The following is a 20,324-nucleotide window of genomic DNA, read 5'->3' as shown; positions in this document are numbered from 1 at the left end:
TCATGGGTTTCTGGAAAGGTAGGAGGGGCCCAGTAGGAAAGAGAAAATCTAAATAGCCTAGTGTTAGAGAGCCCCATGGACAAACCAGAGCACAACCCGCCCCCCCCCCCCCCCCCGCCCAATCTGAATCGAAAATCTTAAGAGGAAAAGAAGACACACCCCGACAGAGTGTGCGTGAGTTGCGAAAGGCCAGGAAGAGGTTTTTTTGGAGACTATTTTCCCGAAAGTAGAGTTTCTGGATCTCCAGACAAGGGTTCTGGGCCCGGGTAACGACCCGAAGGTTGTTAGGAAGAAGTAGCCCAGCGCAGCACTGCTCTGGCTTTGCTGGGTACAGGCAGGCAGGCTTCTTTCCCCAAATCCCCCACGCGCCTTGGCATGGCCCTGGCCTCCCGCATAATTCCCTCCTCCCACTTTAGAACACAGCGATCGTTGCTGGAGCAATTCTGTCCACAAAGGAGGGTTTGGCAATGCCCAAACCCCTCTGCTCAGGTAACTGAAGCCAAAGGGACATTTCTACATCAGTTTTCCAGGGAAGTGAACAAATAAACCAAAACCAAAAAGAATGCAGTACTATGTACCAGATTTCTCAATGTTTCAAAGTCAGTCCCACACTTGCTCCTGCCCGTGTGCACATTTCCAGTTACTGGCTGGAAAGGGTCCTACTTCACAATTGCCACCAGTCAACAGGCCACTCTCATCCCACTCCGGGTGACCAGAGTAGCCAATTCACTGGTCTGCCCGCCTCCAGTCTTGTCCCCCTCCCATCCATTTACCACAAAGCAGCTGCAGTTCTTCAATTAAACTGTAAATCCACATATGCTCTTCCCCCTCTTAGAACCCTTGGCCAGCTCCCCACCCCCATGAGGGTGCGGTCCAATCTGTGTCTTGGTTTAGCCACTCTCCCTGGTGATTCCTACTTCTCTCACGCTGCTCCCACCTTCTGAACCGTGCTCTGAAGAAACTACTTACGGGTTCTGAATGGGCCACACTCTCTCCTACCACTGGGACTCCTTGGTGTCTTCCCTGTCCTGGAAACCCCTTCTCCCAGCACTGTCAGCCTGGCTAACTTTTCCTCAATCTTAGGTCTCCATTTAGCTGCCTCTTGCCTGGGATCCTACCCTGATGACCTCCCCTGCACTGACACCTGGGTTAGGAGCCCCTCCTGGGTGCTCCCAGGGCTGCCTCTGTTTTCCCTTGAAGCATTTCTCTCACATTCTGAGTTTGCAGGCACCATTCCTGTTTTCTTCATCCCTGTTTTCCTAGTTACCTGGCATGTGGTAAGCAGTCAGGGAATGCTTGCTTAATTAATTAAGAGATGGACAAGAGAAATAGGGTTTCAGAATGTCAGGGTGGTGGCATTCCTGGGCCTGCGGTAACTGATTTCTCAAGCTTAACTAACTGATTCCAGCAAATTGTCCCCAGAGAGGGAGCTCTAGGTTCAGCGGGCTTCTACCGAACACTCCCCGGCCACAAAGGGCTGTTGAGCTTTCCAGGTGACTCCTGGGGCATTCGGGAAAATGTAATTAAATCAAGGTCTACTTCCCACAAACACCAGGTTTAGCTAAGGCCCAAGCAAGCCATCCCAAGGCCAGCAGAGCCATGAAATCTGCCTTCTGCCAATCTCCATGCTCAAGTCCTAGGTGCTCTCCCTCTCTGGCTCTCGTCATCAGTCACTCAGGTGGACCATCCTTTGACAAAACATAACATAGTTTCCACACCCTCACCTTCTTTTGTATAGTATGGACCTAGAGGAAGTGATTTTTCAAATCTTCTGTTTGTTTTTAAGATGGCTCCATGCCCAGTGTGGAGCCCAGTGTGGGGCTTGAACTCATGACCTAAGCTGAGATCAAGAGCTGGACACTTAACTGACTGAGCAACCCAGGTGATCCATGACTTTTCAAATCTTTAACCAATTTTTTAAAGAAATTTTCACTTCAAATGCCACTGATACTATAAAATTATTAGTAGCTAGAGAATATAACAGACTGCTAAAACATAACCTTCTCAAATAAGCAAACATGCTCAACATCATTAGTTGCAGAGACATGCAAATTAAGACCACAATGAAATACTTCTACACATCTGCTGGAAGTATTAAGATTTTTAAAATTTTAAAGTGCTAGCAAGTATGTGAAGCAACTGGAACTCTTATATACTGCTAATGGGAATGTAAAATGGAACAGATACTTTGTAAAACAGTTTGGCAATTTCTTGTAAAGTTACACACGGGCTTATGATACAGCCCAGCCACCTCATGCTAGGTATTTACTCAAAAGATAGGAGGGACTATCTTCACACAAAGACTTGTGTGTGAATGTTTATAGAAGTCTTATGGAATAGCCAAAACTGAAAATAACCCAAATGTCCATCAACTAAGGGATAAATTAAAATGGAATACCCCTCAGCAATAAACAAAGAACAAACTACTGATAGGTACAATAGCATGGATGAATCTCAAAAGCCTTGCGCTAAGGGAAATACATAAGACACAAGCGACTGCCTACCACAGGACTCCCATCTACATGACATTCTGAAAAGGTAAAGCAATGAGGACAGATCCCTGGTAGTGGGTGGAGGTGAAAATAGATTGCAAAAGGAGCACTGAGTGATGGAAATATTCTATATCATGACTGTGGTAGTTGTTATACAACTATAGACATTTATCAAAACTCATCAAACTGTACGCTTTAAAAGGGTTAATTTAATTCTATGTAAATTCTACATCAATAACCTGACCCCCTCCCCCCAAAAATCACTTGCCTTCCATTATAATAGTTAATCTACTCCACTAGTCCAGTCACGCCTGGGAGGACCTGAGAATTGTATAGTATAAAGTCTTATTATTGTGTGATTCACTAGCAAGGTGAACAGTGGATAAAATATTCACTGCATATTCATTCCACAAACAAGGAAGCCTTCACTCTGCGAGGGTCCCATTAGCACAATAAATATTTATTAAGTGCCTAATATGTGCCAGGTGCTGTTCTAGACACTGGAGATTCTGCAGTGAACAAAAGAGGCAAAGTTCTTGCTCTTGTGGAACTTCTAGGTGGAAGACAAATCGCAGTGGGTTGTTAAGGCAGTGGGCAGTAGGAGTAATGAAGAAAAATAAAGCAGAGTCAGGGGAGAGTATGGGGGAGAGGGTTAAGTCCTTTCTGAGGACGTGCCTTTAGGACAGTGAAATGACACTGGGCTGTGCTGCTGGCAAAAGGGTCACCAGATGACAGCTGCGATCGTGAATACTTTCAACTTTTCCCCAAACCAAAACCCAGAATGTCAGACAGACTCAGTGGCACTGACAAAAGAAAAAACAAAACTATAATTACAGGTTTACAGGAAGCTTGGTGTGAAGAGGAAAGTATAGGACCCCAGTCAGCACCTACCCCACTGGTCTCCCACCCACCCCTTCCTCACCAAAACGTGTGGCTCTTTTGAACGTCACGTGTAGGTTTCAAAAAGCGATGGGAAATATAAAGTAGAAACAAGGGGAGAGAAAGAGGAAGTCCTGCTAAAAAGACAAAATAGGAGGGTTTTTTTCCCCACTTGGCAAAGCCAAAAGAAAAACAGGACCTACCTCCCGTGACTGCCTTCTACCATTCTCAAGCGTTAAATCTGTCTACGGAAACGTAACGGGGTGGGGGGGGGACGAAAAATGCACATGTTTGCACCGCTGCCAGGAACTCCTCCTAGTCTCAGCAGTTACCAAAGGGTTGGTTGGTCATTTCCCTTCCAGCAAGAACACTGGAAGCACGTGAAGCTGGGCCTTGCAGCTATAGAGCTGAGCTTCCATCTAAGGTGGGGAAGCGGGCGCAGCGGGGGTCGGGGGGTAGGGAGACACGACCCCTCAGCCAAGGCATGTGCCAGAGGAGGACCATCCTCAGGCAGGGACCACACCCTCACCACTTCCCACTGGGGCAGAGAAGTTGGCCCCTCTAGGCAGAAGAGAACAAGCCCTCACAAGGCCCTACTCCAGCCGATGGTCTCATGAGGAGGTAAGAGTTCAATGTGGTTTTGGAGACCCGTTCCCGCCACACCCCTGCCCCAACCTTACAGAGAAGGTGAAGCCTCCAAAAAGCAAATGACTTGCCCAGACTCAACCTGGAGAGTTAGAGCTGCCCCCACATTTCTCAAGAAGTAACTTTTTTTCAACAGCTGTTATATGCTCTTTCCCACTATCATATTTCTCCCATGGTTCTGTTTATTCTCCGGAACACATTTTTCTTGCATGTTCTACCCAAATAGTTCCTATACCCAGAATATGCAGTCAGCAACTAGTTTTCATTTTTCCAAAACAGTGGTCTTCTCACCATTAGCTCTCTAAATTTTAAAGAAATAAATAAAGTGTATGTTTCACTTCACTGACAAATGTCTACATAGTTACTAGGAGTGACAGACATTGAAATTTGTGACAACAGTTGAGCATCTCTCCTGATGAAACGTTATCTAAATGTCTTATGTCAATAAACAGCCAGCCAGTAACCTACAAAGCAGCAGGTAGATTTCAGGCAGGATTTAACCATATCACATCCGAATTGAAAATGAGTTGGCACTAAAGCTTAACTGATTGCCTATTCATGAGATGTTGATACAAGAGCAAGAACCACAGATGTTGATGCTCCCTCATGTCCAGAGAGATGTGGAGGGTCCTGTAAAATTGGGATAGGAAACCCGTAAGCCGAGCAGAGCATGCTTGCTTCGGAAAAGGTCTTTTCTTTAATTGCATCTCTCTGAGCATATGGCTCTGGATCAGTAGCTACATTCAGGGAAAAGGCTAATGAGATTACTGACAGTCAGAAAACCGGGCTGCCACAGGCTCACTGCACCCATGACTGAAGACAGGACGGAGCTGCTGCGGTAGGAGGAGGGGGTATGGACTGTGACTTCTCCCCTGCTGACCCTGGGGAGCTTTAGTAAGCCTGAAGTGCATTTGACTACCTCAGTTTAACTTCTCTGGTCTCCAGATGCCACCGAGCTCTCTACCCGTAGAGCCATCCTGGCTAACCCCCTAATTCCACCCCTCGTACTTCCCAACCATCCTGTGGACCCACAAATTTAGTAAAACTGCCCTTAATTGTCATTAGGACTTTAGAAGCCTGCAGAAAGGCCACATGTGGGTACTCAGCCACCCCTGAGGGTGTGTTCCTACTTAAACCATAACATGTTAATACTCAAATTTGAGGAGAAAACAAGATGTAAAAAATCCTCCAAGGTAAATAGTCAAGGATAAAAGGAAGCCAGTCTACCATCCTGGAAGATTTTGATCATTCTAGAACAGGCTCTGCTATCACAATACCCATTTTTAAAATAGAGATCCAATGAATTTTATCAATTCTAACAATCTGCGGCTCCGGGAGACCTTTTTTAAAAGTACCAAATGCATCACACTTGATTATTACTAACAGTTAGTTTACAGAGGAATACATATTCAATTTCCTGGACAAAAGTATCTGCTAATAGCTAATTTCAAAATGAAGGCTATGAAACGAACACATAAATGAATACATAAAAACTTCGAAAGAGATCCACGAATGCTATCAAATCCATAACTAGCCTCGGAGAAGCATTATTCCTCCTGTTGTCAACGATTCTATTTTAAAGGAGACTCACAAGGTTTAAATGTATTTCTATCATGTCACTGATATTTGGACAACCGAAGATCCTAGTTATCACTCTCGACATGGCGGTTGCTACTAGCTAAAACAGTCTCAGGACTTCTAAAACTGTCAAGAGCCACCGTTACTAAAAGCAAATCCATCCTGTACCCAAGTTCTTGTTTCATTGTTGTAGAAGTATGGAGAAATTCTAACAAAATGTTAGAGAGAGCCCTTCTCCCCCTGCTGATTTCCATTAAACAAACACAGGGCAACCTTCAAAGGAAGACTTTAGTAAACAATACAACTATTTGCTTTCTCTCTGGTTGGGGGGGTGTGGGGGGGTGGTACCCAGGACATAGGAAAAAAAGAACCTTTCCGGTTGAAAAGAAATCAACCTGTCAACATTACAGATCACAGAAAAACACGTTCTTCAACCACCATCATAATGCCAAAATAAGAAGGGCCTGCAGAGAAGGAACTACTGAAGTCATAAACACCCTGAGCTGTAGAAACACAAGCAAGCAAGTCTCCATGAGCAATCAATCCTTTATTTGCAGAAAATCTTGACTACCGTGTTCCCTCCCTATCGTTGTTGCAGGAGGGTTTTCCAAGAGAATTTTAGGATATAAGGCTTAGTGACTATATCAGCAAAAACCATTTTGTTTGGCTTACATCTCTGAAGGGTCAACATCTTCAGATGTCCAAGCTTCTCCTAGCCTAAAGGGTTTATTTTTATAAAACTGCTCAAAGGACTTGCGGGCAGAAAAACCCAAATCCTTTCACTGGCTTCCCCTTCCTTTGGGCCTATGCTACTTTACAGCAAACTCCCCCCAACCATCCTTAACTCTTATTTTCTTGAATTCACTGGCCTAAGAGAAAGAAGGGAGGTTTCAGAGTCAGAGAAAACTGCGTTGGAACCCTGACTACTACTTATCAGTGCTGGGACCCTATAGGGACTCGGAGCGCCTGTACCCTCTCCATAAGAAAGAACTAATAATGTATACAAAACATTAAGTCAGTTCCTGGAACAAAGTAAGTGTCCAGTAAATGGTAGCTATTATAATGATTAGTGCTGATGACTTCACAGGGTGAAGCATTCATCAAGGGTGGGGCACACAAGGTGGGCAGTTTATTAAAGGAATCTCTCTTCTCTCTTCTTTGTTCACAGAAGGTACTATTTCCCCTTCCAGAACGAACTGAAGCTCTCCCCAGTGCCCAGCTCAGGGGAAGACGTGGGGTGGGGGGGTGACCCTGAAACCCTGGTGCTGCTTCTGGCATTCTTTTACCATAAAACCCCCTTTTGGGGGCCCCCACCACTCAATTATACTATTCTCTCCGCACTCTTGGCAATCGGCTCCTGTTCTTCATGCAAGCACTCTGCTGCCTTCTTCCAAGTCCTCAGCGCCTGGCTCAGTTTCCCTCTCCACCCCACCTCCTCCAGCCTCTATGTCAACAACCCTATTTGCTACCTAGGCCTTATACTTCCTCCATCTTTTCAGCTCTCCCTACAATCTTCTCCAGGGTACTGACGTATCAGGTGGTCCCTGCTAAATTGTAAGCCATGTGTGGCAAGCTACTATGTCTCACCATCTTGTTCTTTGCCATACTGAGCCAGGTACCCAGGATGACTCTAGGCTCTGTAAACATTTGTGGAATGAGGACTTCTGAAATGGGAATGGGAGAAAAGAATTAAAGCAGGTTCACTACACTAACAAATCAGAAATTTCATTGAAAGTAAAGGTTCAGTTAGCCCAAAAGCATGACAAAATTTCCAGCTGTGCTCAGAGAAACTCCAGTTCAAGCTGGAACGTGTTTAATTAGGTTGTCCTCAAAGCTGCTCTTATTTGTCGGGAAGGACATTCATTTGCATTGAGTTCATGTGAGCAAAGGAGAATCCGTAACTTGCCACACATAGGCTCTACAGCCCCTGTAAGCATGCCAGCTCCAAGAACACCTCCCCTGGGGGCTCAACCCTAAATATAAGACTGTCAGCACAGGTCAGGGCTCTTGAACTCTACACCCATAAGCTCGAGTCAAAATCGCGCTCAATGAAGCACAGCAACACCCAGATACAATTTTTCCACCTCAATACTTTATTCCCTTTACTTTTGCCAAAATGAGTTATCTCATCTCCAGGCTCTTGTCCAGTTCTAGCTCACTAAGTATGCGACCAAACCCAGCAATCTCGTCCACAACACCTTCTTTCACCAGCCAGCTCTTTGAGGCAGTGCAGGCTTGTGTCTCGTGTCTGAGATGCTTGTTTCTGCAGCCCAGCAAGGACCAGGTAACTAGGTAAGTGAGAAGTCAGTCTGCGTTCTAGGCCAGACCCAGAAGTACAGGGTCTAAGCCCTGCCCTCCCAATTTTACGACTGAACTCCTTCTCTAGAGTAACCCAAACAAACCACGTTGCTGGCTGCTTGGCTAAATTAAAAGAAGAAAGAGGAATAAGATCACAAGTTTAAAGCTACATGCTTGTGATTCTGAAAAACAAAAACTGAAGGATGTTAGCCTTTTTTTTTTTTAAATACTGGCAACACGAACTCCATTATTTGAGGTTTGGGAGGCTCTTCTCGGAGGAAACTTTGTTTATTTGTATTATTTGTATTATTTTGTATTATTTGTATTATTCCAATATTATTACAATTTTGAGTATTCCTTCTAGAAAGCACTGTAAATCAAACATTTTATGTGCCAGAGTAAAAAAAAAAAAAAAGTGCTCAAGGAGAAAACAACACTAAACTATTGGGTGGAACTCCTGCTAGCCTAATTTTTTCAACAGTGGTTTTAGAGTGGCATTTAAATATCTGCACAATCCCATCTCGCAGGCAGCCATGGGCTAAGTATCCACTTCAGGTGAGCAACCGCGTCCCCAAATGGGGTTCCGCCTAAAGGACAGAGCGCCTGGCGGGTCCCTGCAGCCCCCAGGCACACCAGCACTCCCCTTATAGGAGGCCCTTCGAACCCGTCAGACAACCCTCCATTTGCTCAGCGGAGGAGGAGAAAGCCACGCTGTGATCCTGTGAAATGTGACTGGGATTGAAAACTGGAAAATGGCACTAATTCCACTAAATTTGCAAATCCTGCAACAGGAATGACAACTGAATAAACACAACTTGACCAAAGGCTTTCTTTCTCTTGAACTCAAGGTCCTTATTCAATGAACGCAATCATTAAAGTTAAAAAACACATACAAACACACACACACACACACACACACACACACACACACACACACACACCACTCTGCCTTGAATCACAATTAATCTTAACTGGCCAAAATTAGCACAGGGTTTTGTACTTTTGCATAAAGGAAACAGATCCCAGCAAAAACTCAACCTTCAGCACTGCTGTGGGGATTTCCTTCCGATTCAAACTTACAACCAAGGACCAATTTTTATTGGAGAGAGAGAGAAAAAAAAATACAGTTGAAAAACCCCTTAAGATTCAAATTGGATCAACAGACTGTAAGTAAATGAGGCCAGTCCAATTTTCAAGGATTCAGTGTCCATTTTAAGCTGAAAAGGACAGACTTTTATAGACACAATTTCTTTTTTCTCTCCTGAAAGGACACTGTAAATATTACCCGAAATTCTGGTACAGTAGTAAGAACCCTGGATTAAAGACACATGGGGCCAAGTTTTTAATTTCCAGTTAATGACTGCTGGAGTGTGAATCTAGGCAAGTCACTCTACCACTCTGAGCCACAGAACAGAAAACAAGTCTTGATGATGAAGAGGCTGGAGTAGAAGACCTTTTTTTTTTTTTAAATATTTTATTTATTTATTTGACAGAGAGAGAGAGGAAGAACAAGCGGGGGGAGCAGCAGAAGGAGAGGGAGAAGCAGACTCCCCACTGAGCAGGGAGTCCAATGCGGGTCTCAATCCCAGAACCCCGGGACCACGACCCGAGCCTAAGGCAGACACCTAACCAACTGAGCCACCCAAGTACCCAAGAGTAGATCTTCTGAATCTAAAAAAAAACTGCTTGGAGCTTGAGGATCAGACCTGAGTTTGAATCCCAGGCGTTGCCATTAACAAAATATGTGAACCATGAACAAGTTACTTAACAACTCTCTGTAACAGGTGCGCCATCTGAAAAATGGGGCAACCTCAACATTCCCCCAAATGTGAGAAGAGTGATACAATACGGATTTAAGAGCTACTCAAATCCCAGGGGCACCTGGGTGGCTCAATCGTTAAGTGTCTGCCTTCGACTCAGGTCATGATCCCAGGGTCCTGGGATCGAGTCCCACATCAGGCTCCCTGCTCGGCGGAGAGTCTGCTTCTCCCTCTGCCCCTCCCACTCCTCCCCATGAGCTCACTTTCTCTCGCTCTCTCAAATAAATAAATAAAATCTTTAAAAAAAAAAAAAAGCTACTCAAATTCCACTTAGAGGATTTTAGATGGACAGGCACAGTATTAAACTCTGACTCACACCATGAGAAAAATTTTTTTCTTTTTCCTTTCAGCACTTTTTTGGCCTTCACAAAAATTTTAATTACATTAAGGAGAATAAAGTTTGGGTTTGGCCTTCTCTTCAGCACCTCTTTAACACAGGCCAATTCCACTTTTTAACAAAGTAAGAACAAGTGTCACAGTCTACTAGCATGTTTTGAGAGGCAAGTTTATTTTATAGACAAGACTGTTGAGAAAAATAACTTGTTTTCATGCTATTTTGTGAATAACCTTTTATCTGAGGCAACTGTGATCAGTTTTCAATTTAGAGGACCCACACAAGGTTAACTTTTAAAAATCCACTGATGATTACAAAAATCTGAGTCAACTGAAATAACTTGAGTGGCTGACGTGCCACCTACCAAAGATTCGGTGACAATGACAGGAGGTGACGTGACAGAAGGCCTAGCCCTCACCGTGCTCTCTTCTACCCACGGCGGGTGGGGAGAATCTCAGTCAGTGAGGAATAGAAGCAGAGGGCGCAGTGCAAACAAAACCAACCACAGTGGATGAACGTGAGACTCCAGAACAGTGAGAAGCCAAAAACTAGCAGGAAGGGGTTCCTAGAGTCCAAGTCAGAGACAACGAGGAAAACCTGGAAAGAGAGATTCAGTTAACAAATAGTTATTAAGCCACACTAATCACTGGCAAAAAAACCCAGTCAAGTTCAGGTATCCTCTTATAATGAAGGATGAAGCTGTCAAAATAGGTCAGTCTTGTTTCAAAGAGCTCTGAATGCCAAGCTAAAGATCATTATGGTGGCAGATCCTCAAGGTCTTTTGACATTTGGTCAGCACCCTCATACTTTACATGGTATTTGAAAAAAGTATCTGCTGAAGAAATGAGTATCAGTTTCACGGTATTTTCTGTATATTAACACATTTCACTTCTTTATAGTAACATATTTTGTATATTAACACATTTTTCTAATCGTTTATCTACCTCTTGCCCCCCTCTTCCAGTACTAGAGACCACACCTCACCCCAGTTAAGATAAACTGCCGCCTCCATCCCAAAGCCCTGTGTCTGGGAGTAGAGAAGGGAGCTCAGGTCAATATAAACTCCTTAGTCTGAGTCTTCACTTGCCTTCGGCCTTTGCAAGGAAAGCTATTGCTTTCCTCAGTGTTGTCTTTATGTCAAACTCGGATCATCTAAACCCCAGATGCAATCAATTTCAAACTGCCAGCCCCTTGGGGACTTGCTTCTTCAAGAAAACAAGCTTGGTTTGACCCTTGGCAAAAGCAATTATTCCCACCCTGGCATCCTACGGGAATTTTGCAAAGCAAGTGTAGAAAGGGATATGAAACCCACACAACTTCTCTGCAGTGTATTTCCTCCTCTCGCGCCCCCCCCATCCTAAAACTTCTTGCTCCTTTTTCTCCCCCCTTCTTCCTGCTGGTCCCAATCTGTTGTGACCTCTGAAACAAATTCAGGACAATGCTTCAGAAAGCTCTGTGTCCTGCCCACCTACCCCCAGTGAGAGTCTTCTGCAGGATTTAGGAAAATCCTTACCAGGTCAGTCCAATTCTCATCCTCTGACGGGCACCGGCACTCCTTTCCACATAACGGCTTAACAGGACTATGGTGTGCGTATAAGAAGCAAAACCTATACCCATACCGGAGATGTCCAGGACAGGAGAGTCCAAATGAATATTTTATTTCAGAGAGATTCTCCAAATGGTGAAGTGGAGACGAGAACAATGTCTCACCAAATCATATCTGCTCTCTTGAAATGTATTGAGATGAACCCACTCCCCCTTCCTTTGAATTTCAGATGAGAACGCCATTTTGGTTCTATGATTCACGTCTTCCTCCGTTAACACAGATAAATAGGCAATTTCCACAGCTTTCCTGCCTGTACTTTCCCTTCTTCCCATCACCTTTTCGGGCCACCTTCACTCTCATCAGGAATACTCATACGCATTCCCTGGGCGTGTTCTCTCTACCTCCTGAAATGCACATGATCTATTACACCAATGCTGAGGATGACCTGCAGGATGGGTATCTAAGCAGCTCCAATCAAAGAATCATCCTTTTCCTAAATACAGACCTAGAGCTGGAGGGTGTAAATGCAAGAAGGGCTCATGTGCTTCCTCTGCTTTCATTTTATAAACCAAGAACCTAAATCTTGGAAAAGTAAAATGACTTGTCCAAGGTCACATGGCTCTTTAGTGGAATTCTGAAATCATATGTAAAATATAATTATATGTAATTATACATAAAATTTGGAGTGTACATGACTATGTATATTTTTTCTGAAGAGAATCCATTGTTTTCATCATATGCTCAAAATCATTAAAAATCCTCTCCCAATAAATGATAACCACTGATTGGTTATATATGTAAATTCTTTCTGGGAAATGTCCCACACTAAATACCAGTTATGATAAAACATCTGGACTTCAAGACTAGCCAGATAAAATGCTTTGGCTTCCAAATGCTTCTTGGAAGTTGGATTTGGCATAGAAAACGCTGCAGAGTTTTAAATAAATACACGCACATACACATACACAGAGAGAGAGAATGAATAAAAGAAAAGATCCTATGCATAAAAGGTTATTTTGTTTTTTAAAAAAATATTTAAATTCTAGATTAGTGAATTATCTCATTCTTATTTTAAAAAATTAATGTGTAAATCAAAGTACTTGAAAGTGAAATGTCACAGATGAATAGCATTTTCTCAAATCACAGCTGCCTCAAAAAAAGAGAAATGAAACTGAATGGAATCAGAATTGTTTGTTCTACAAAAAAACTAAGCTGGTCTAAATCGACTATGTACTAAAATTGCTCAATCTCTATCATAAACCTAACCTTAACTACAGTTATTTCTCATATACTTCTATTTCTAATGCTTTTCTGTGATTATGTCATCATTCTAATTTGTCTTTTAGAATACAGCAAACAAACATTAGTTTCCCATTCTCTTTGTCTGATTCATTCAAGTCAGCGTTTACTGAACCCCTTTCATATCAAGGGGGTTGAATTAAAGACTGGGGAGAATGAATCAAAGACCTTCTCAAGGAGAAACATACACTCAAGAGGAATACAAATAAATGTTAACTGTAACAAAAGAATGCAATTAAACACATGGCATGAACACTGCGCTGACCCAACCTTATGGGAGTAAAAAAGAAGGAGATAGTTTTCACTCTGTGTTGGCAGGGAGGAGTGAATCCAGTTTATGAGAGGGATGGCATTCAAATCAGGTCTTAAAGTAAATTTTCAAAATGGAAAAAGACAGGACTTTCAAACTTTATTTTGTTCTAGGAACCACGTGTGATGCACCTGCAGTTAAATTAAAGCAAAATGCTCTTTGCTTTAATATAGTTTATCATCTCAACGGAATGCAAAGTAACTGAAAGCTCTATCTCAAAGTAATTTTACATACGAGATTTTCATTCTCTGGCCTCAAATACTTCTAAAATGTACCTCTCTAACAACATCTATGCTGGTTACCTATCCAGGGAACTACTTTTAGGTGAAAATAACCAAATGAAAAAGAGAATCACTCTTTGCCTTTTGCTACTATTTCTTTTGTCAAAACTTGGTATTTTGACAAAGTCCTTACCCGGATATTGGTAAATTCATGGAAACTAAACTGCCAGAGAGGCAACCTCAGCTTCACTAATTAACAAACTCCATGATCAGGCTCCATAACCTGTCTATACCTCAGTGTCCCCATCTGTAAAATGAATAATAGTACCTACCCTCACTTGATTCTCATGACAATGAACTGAATCATCATGTAAAATGCTTAAAACAACATCCAGCACCCAGTAAATCAACAATAAATGAAACTGTTTCTAACCAAGCAGAAATGTTTCCTAAGAGCTGATTTCTAATTTGCTATGACAATTTAATTCACTTTTATAACGCAGACTTTGAAACTGTATTTACTGTCAAAGGAAGATGCCTTAAGAAATGGCTAAATTTGATTCCTAGACAGTAATGGCAGTTAACAGAGAAATAGCTTATTTCAAAAGGTCCACAACATAATTAAGGATAGAACAAGCAGAAACTGTATTGTACTATAACCAATAGAGGAAAAAAAAAAATTCACCCAAGTTAGGATTGACAGCTAAACTAATAGTTCTCCTTCCTTTGTCTTTTGTTCCTTAGACTTTTACAGCCAAATATTCTGCCATTCCATTTTATATGTATTACACAGGAAAACATTTTGATAGCATAGACCTGCTCACAAATATCTGACTGTAACAATAGTAAAATTTTTGTTTTAAACCAAGAAAAGAATTCAAGTTGAGTAAATTTTATTGTCTGTTCTTTCCATAGTGTTGCAATTCCCTATGCAACCTACGTCCCTAGCTGAAGAGAATTTGGTTGGCCCACTCCCAGCAACAAGGGAAATATGATACAGGCTGTAGAGTCTGATAAGGTCTCTAGCAGATGACTGTACCATAAACATAACAAGCATCCTCAAAAGTCCTCTGCTTACAGCAGCTAAAATTGTTACCACCTCAAAGTTTAGTACGGGCATGAAAGTACTCTGGGGCTCACTGGCTGGGTTCAAATCTTAGTTTTGCCAACTTGCAAGATGTGTGACCAGGGACAAAGTTAGTTAACCTCTCAGTTTCTTCATTTGTAAAATAGGAATAATAAACGGGATTGTTGCAGAGATTAAATTATTAGTATTTGAAAAGCATTTGGACTAGTGCTTGGCACAGTGTTATATAGTGTCTATTAAACATAGCAATTACTTTGGCACTTATGATTATTTCCACATGCAGATATGAAGAGGGTCTCAGGTTTTTATGTAGGCCCTCTCCCAGAACAGTTAAATAAAACAAATTTTCACAAAGGTCATTTAAAATATGATGCTGGGGGGTAACTGGGAGGCTCAGTCCTTAAGTATCTGCCTTTGGCTCAGGTCATGATCTCAGGGTCCTGGGATCAAGCCCATATCAGCTCCCTGCTCAGCAGGAAGTCTGCTTCTCCCTCTCCTACCCCCCCTGCTTGTTTCCCTCTCTTGCTGTGTCTCTGTCAAATAAATAAATAATCTTTTTAAAAAAATAAAATAAAATGTGATGCTGGAATAACAGCCATAAAGAACATTTTACTTGCATTATTCAATATCCTGACAGTAAATAAAAATGTATTTGGATTTAAGAGTATTTAAGAAATACAAAACCACATGTCTACCGGTAATTCCTAGATATCCAAAACGTTCATAATTAAAGAGTCTAAGGTAATGCCCACTTAATTACTTTATGAGCTCAAAACTGAAATAGCAAAAATATTAACAATTCTCAATCGCCACAAAGCTAGCATAAATCACTTGGTTTATGGGAGGACAGATCCCTAAAAACATTGTTTTGATGGAAATATTCCAACTTCTCTCCATATAAGGTAAATACTATAGAAGGTAATAAAAAGCTGTGTTGCCGAATTTCATTCATTTTTAATAATGTAAGCATTGAGACCTCCTAGAGCAGAGGTAGAAAACAACCAAGCCCCAATCACCCTTTTTCAATCCTAGACTTACCATTGTCTCACAGGAACTGTAAATATGCCCTAAGTCAAGAATGTGTCCATTATAGGCCTCCATTTAGATGTAAATTGAAATATTTAGGAGAGTTGGGATTTCAAATGCTCATGAGGACAGGAGACACACATATCACAGGTGGTCCCTTCAAAATCAGGTATGTCATTCTGGAACATGAGACTTGTTCTTGCAAGGGAATTACTCTGACGGGAATAGCAATTCTTGTCCCTTAAATGGACTGTGATCATCATTAAGCCTGATCACTCTGATTCTACTGCTGTTTTTGTTTTTTTTCCCAAGTAGATACCAATTTGCTCTGCGTATCCAATATTTTTTTAATTTCTATCATGAATTATTTGCTTTACAGGAGCACTTGGGGAACAGGCTGACAACGGAAACTTTGTACTTGAGAATTACTATACTATCTGAACAGGTTCTGTTTCAGAACATTCTCCATGCTTTCACACTTTCTTTGATTTGGGAAAAGTGTCTCAAGGGAATGATCCAAACAGAAAGCCTCCATTATTTTTGTGGTAGATATGAGGGAAAATGGGCTGAAATAAAAGGGGAGATGAAAAATAAGCACTTTATTAGTTAGGATTTAAGTTCTGTCTGAAAAGATCAAAACTTAGGTTTGGGTACCAAACTATTGTTAAAAGAACCAGTAAAACTGCTTTTGAACTTGGAAAATTTTGTAAGATGTTGGGGGGGGCAGATGGGTCCTTAAAAAGTGACTTGCTGATTTTCATCACCAAAGAAATGTTTTATAATATCAAATTTGTCCTCTTTTACATGAATGTATACACCACTCACTCATTTTGTGAGGCGTCACTGAATAATAGTTTTGGGTTTTAAAAGCTGATGCTATCAATGCTGCAAAAGATAAGGGCCAGTTACTTCCAGTGCCAGACGCTTCTCTCTCTCCATCTCTCCCTCCCTCCCTCCCTCTCTCCATCTCTCTCTCCCTCCCTCTCTCTCTCTCACTCTCTCTCACACACACACATCTTGTTTATTTCCTTCTATAAGATAAGTGCTGAAAAACAGACACCTACACACAACCATGGCACTGGCCCACACCAAGAACCTTCTCATGTTAACAAGGGTCTGGGAATCGGGAACCGTTCTCATAAACAACAACCAGACGGCCTTTCCGCCTGATCCTCCGGGCCTCCCGGTCTCCAACGACCCGTCTTCACCGGATCTTAGTCGGAACCCGCAAGCGACAGCCCCTCGGGGAGCCCGGGACGCCCTCCGGCCAGAGGGTCGATTCCCAGGCCGTTCGGCCAGGAGGCGCTGCGGGCCAGTCCCCCGGGGCCACCCGCAGCCCCAGCCCAGCCCTCCCTCCCCCCACCACCCGGCCCAGCCCCGCGGCGGAGCTTCGAGTTCTGCGCCGCCCGCCGGGGTTACTCCCGGTCATTCCCCGGCACCAGCTCGCCCCAGCTTCCCCATCCGTGCCCAGCCTGAGGCCGCCCCAGGAGACTAAGCAGCAAAGGGCAGGAAGGATGGGGGGTGGGGGAAAGGGCACCTCAGCTCCAGGTTTCCGCAGGCTCTTCTTCTAAGTCTTTTGTTTTTAAAAGGAAGAAAACGCGTCCCCCCGCTTAGCCAGGACACCAGCTGGGTGAGCGCACGGAGACCAGAGGCATGACCCCCAAGTCAAACAAAGCCCCCGAGGCTTCAAGTGATCAATAGCGCTACAGACCCCGTTTGGGCCACCACCCAGTCGAGTTCTCGGGGAACAAGAACGCGCCACTCCAGTCCGGGGGCGCACGGGGCCGATCCCCAGGTCAGAGCCCTACTCAGACCAGCTCCTTAAAGAATGGATTGGGGACTCAGTGCTGGCATTTGTCCCGGTGGGCGCCGGCCGACCCGTAGCCGGAGGGGTTTCCAGCCGGCTAGGGTTCTTCCAAACAAAGGGAAGCGCTCGGAGCTGTTACTGCCACTCTCCGCCCACCCCCCCACCCCCGGCATCAGCGCCCCCAGTAAGACCAGAACCCCCCCCCATCGCACTGCGCCCGCGGTACGGCGCCCGGGTCTCGACGCCCAGAGATGCTTCCCGGCTCCACCGCCGGGCGAGCCCCGAGCGCAGCAGCGCCAGCGTCTTTGGGTCGCTAGAGCTCGTCCTAGGACGTCCTCTCCATTTACACCGCCCCCGCCCCATTTGCGCTGCAAGAGGTGGGGGTCCGGACTAGTCCCCGAAAGCCAGCGCTTTCCAGAGTCTCCTCCGCCCCGAAACAAAACAATAACGCCCAAGCCACTGGAGAACCTCTTACCTGTTTTCCACTTTGGTGTTTGCGTCTTTTCCCCCCACCCCTTGAAAAACCCTTCGGGAGAAGGGGAAAAGGGAAAAAAAATTTTTTTTTTTTTTAAAGGAAAAAAGAGGAGCAAAGTGGCCCCGAGAAATTGGCTCTGGCTGCGCCGGTCCGGCGGCGCCCCCTGCCCTGCACACCTGCGCCCGAGGAGAGAGGTGTCGGCTGGGCTCAGCGGGTCCCTGCCCCACTCACTCTCCCTCAGAATTACCGGGGTTTTGCCGCGACTAGTTCCTTTTATAGATTCGGCTGCGCTGAGAGCCAGGGTTACTATCGGTCAAAGCCTGTTCTCTCCCTCCTTCCCCGCCCCCTTCCCCGGCCTCTGTTTATGTAGTTCAGTCACTCTGCAGAAAGCACGTGGAGCCGCGCCCCGCCCCTTAAACGGGCGACGTCCCGCGGCTCCGGGCAGGGCTGGGGGCGGAGGGCTGGAGAGGAGGCGGTGCTGCTGGTCTCGCGGGTCCAGGGTGGGTGTCCCCCGCCCTGCCCGAGCCTGCCCGCCCAGGAGGAGCGGGAAACCTGGGTGTTGGGGCTGAGCCCGAGACTGTCTCCTCCAGGTTTCCTTCGGCCAACAGCACTAGTGGAAATAGCTTCCTCTAAACTCCTGCTTTCAGCAATTTTTTTTTTCCTTTGTTACTTTACCCAGTCGGAGGGATTGGGGCCCCAAACCCTTCAGGACACCAACCCTTTAGCCTTTCCTTTCAAACGCCCAGGGTGTGGGGAGGACGGACAGTCCTCTGGATAATTAGCAGTTTTTGTTTTCCACCACAAACCCTGACTTTGGTATTCAATAGGTGACTTATTTATTGCCTTTGGGATTCCCAGCCTGGGCCTCCCAGGTCCCTGGGAAGGCTAATGAAAAGCCTCTTGCTCCTTCTCTTTGCAAACTGGGGGGAAGTGGGCAGCAGCAAAAAAAAAAAGGAATATGAACCAGTCCCCTTTATGTTTTCATTATATTGGTCAGAGTCCCAGTGATAAATACACAGAGCTTGTGTTTTGGCTTATATAGATTTGCAAAGTGCAGCTAGAGAATCACAGTTGTGAAATTATATAACTATTCAGTTCTCCAACTTCCTCCTCTGGCTTAGCCATGACAGTCAGAAGCAGACCGCCCATAACAATTGAGGGACAGAGGCAGAAGTACAAATGGAGGCCCACATACTTTGTCTAAATATTTAAGTCATAAATCAAGCGAACAAACTGTAAAATAAAGGTCTCCTACCTTGACAAAGATGTGTTTGAAGGAACCTGGAAGGACAGGTTCACATTCAGACTCCTCACAGTCTCACCTGAGTTTTGGCAAGAATGTGGTAGAGTGGGAGGGTGGGCCCCCAAACTCCTTCTCTTCCCACCCCCAGCTCTGTCATATTCCAGAAGAACCTTCACTGTATGCATGTGGACCTCAGCTGCACAAGCCCCCTCCACACTACACCACACTATACTACCATCCAGAGGCAACAACCTAGGCAGGTACACACATCAGTGGTTCTGTCAATACTCAGGACGGATCCAGTGAGGAGGCCCATGCAGGCTCTGGAAGTGCACTTGGGAGCCCTAGGGCAAGGAATTCTGGGATCCCAGGTACTCATAACTCTGGTGGCATGGCCCCTTGGCCCAGTGGACTGCTCACCCTTAGGAAGGGTTGAAATTTGAGGAGGGCCAGAGCCAAGCCTTCTGAAGCCCAGGGTGATCATCTTGCCTTGGTTCAAAGGATAACCCTGGCCAAGAGACTGGGTTCTGGGTCAAATGTGGCCAAACCCCATGATGTGCAACTTTCTGCCTCCATTTCTTCATCTGTAAGATAAAGAGAATATGTATGCTCTCCCTGCCTCACAGGGATTTTTGGAAAGTGAATTTTGTTCATTTGACCTCCTCGGAAGAATGACACTGTAAACAAAGAGGGTGTTATTAGCTGACTATTAATGTCATTTTCAGATACCAGCCATGGCCTGTAAAGTTTTTCCAAACCATGCTAAACCATTAAACTCTAGGTCTTGCAAAAAGTTAAAAGTAATCTCTCTGACCCTCTAGATATAAAGGAAAGCTCCTAGAGGAGGTGATACCATTCCAAGTATGATCACGGGAATGATTAGATCTCCCAGACCTAACATTCCCTGCCTTACTGCCCACCCTCCACCCACGTGTCACTGTGCTTAAAATCCCACCACCAAAATCATTGTTTTTGAAATTTTGAAGGCTATGGTTCCCAAGAAAACCCCTATTAAAATAATCCCTTAGACTGTGCCACTGGGGAATGAGTGACAGTAAATTCTGTACGAGACAAAGATAAGATGCTGGAGAAAGGAGAGGAGCCCAGGAAGAAAAGCCCCAGAGAGAGGATAGAAATTAAATACATAAGTCTATGGCTCCAACAACAAACATGACCTTTTTTTTTTTTTTTTTTTGAGAGGGAGGTGGGGGTTGGGGAGGGGCAAAGGGAGAGGGAGAGAGAGAATCTCAAGCAGGCTCTACCC

At 44.4% G+C, this 20,324-nt stretch overlaps 1 protein-coding gene across 5 annotated transcripts in view; it reads right to left on the bottom strand.

The window, feature by feature from the left end:
* The window catches only part of ABCA1 (ATP binding cassette subfamily A member 1), a 126,055-nt gene extending 107,972 nt beyond the window's left edge, over positions 1-18,083 (bottom strand). For 4 of the 5 annotated variants that reach the window (XR_004819513.1, XM_035723568.1, XM_035723566.1 and 1 more), the window contains exon 1: positions 17,818-18,058. The gene's annotated coding sequence lies outside the window, so the exon portion shown is untranslated. The other variant, XM_035723567.1, reaches the window with a different exon arrangement.
* Between the last annotated feature and the right edge of the window lie 2,241 nt (positions 18,084-20,324).

This window comes from Zalophus californianus, chromosome 13, assembly GCF_009762305.2.
Source record: "Zalophus californianus isolate mZalCal1 chromosome 13, mZalCal1.pri.v2, whole genome shotgun sequence".
Lineage (NCBI taxonomy): Eukaryota > Metazoa > Chordata > Mammalia > Carnivora > Otariidae > Zalophus > Zalophus californianus.
Note: the sequence above shows the minus strand (reverse complement) of the source record. Positions and strands in the feature narration are given on the sequence as shown.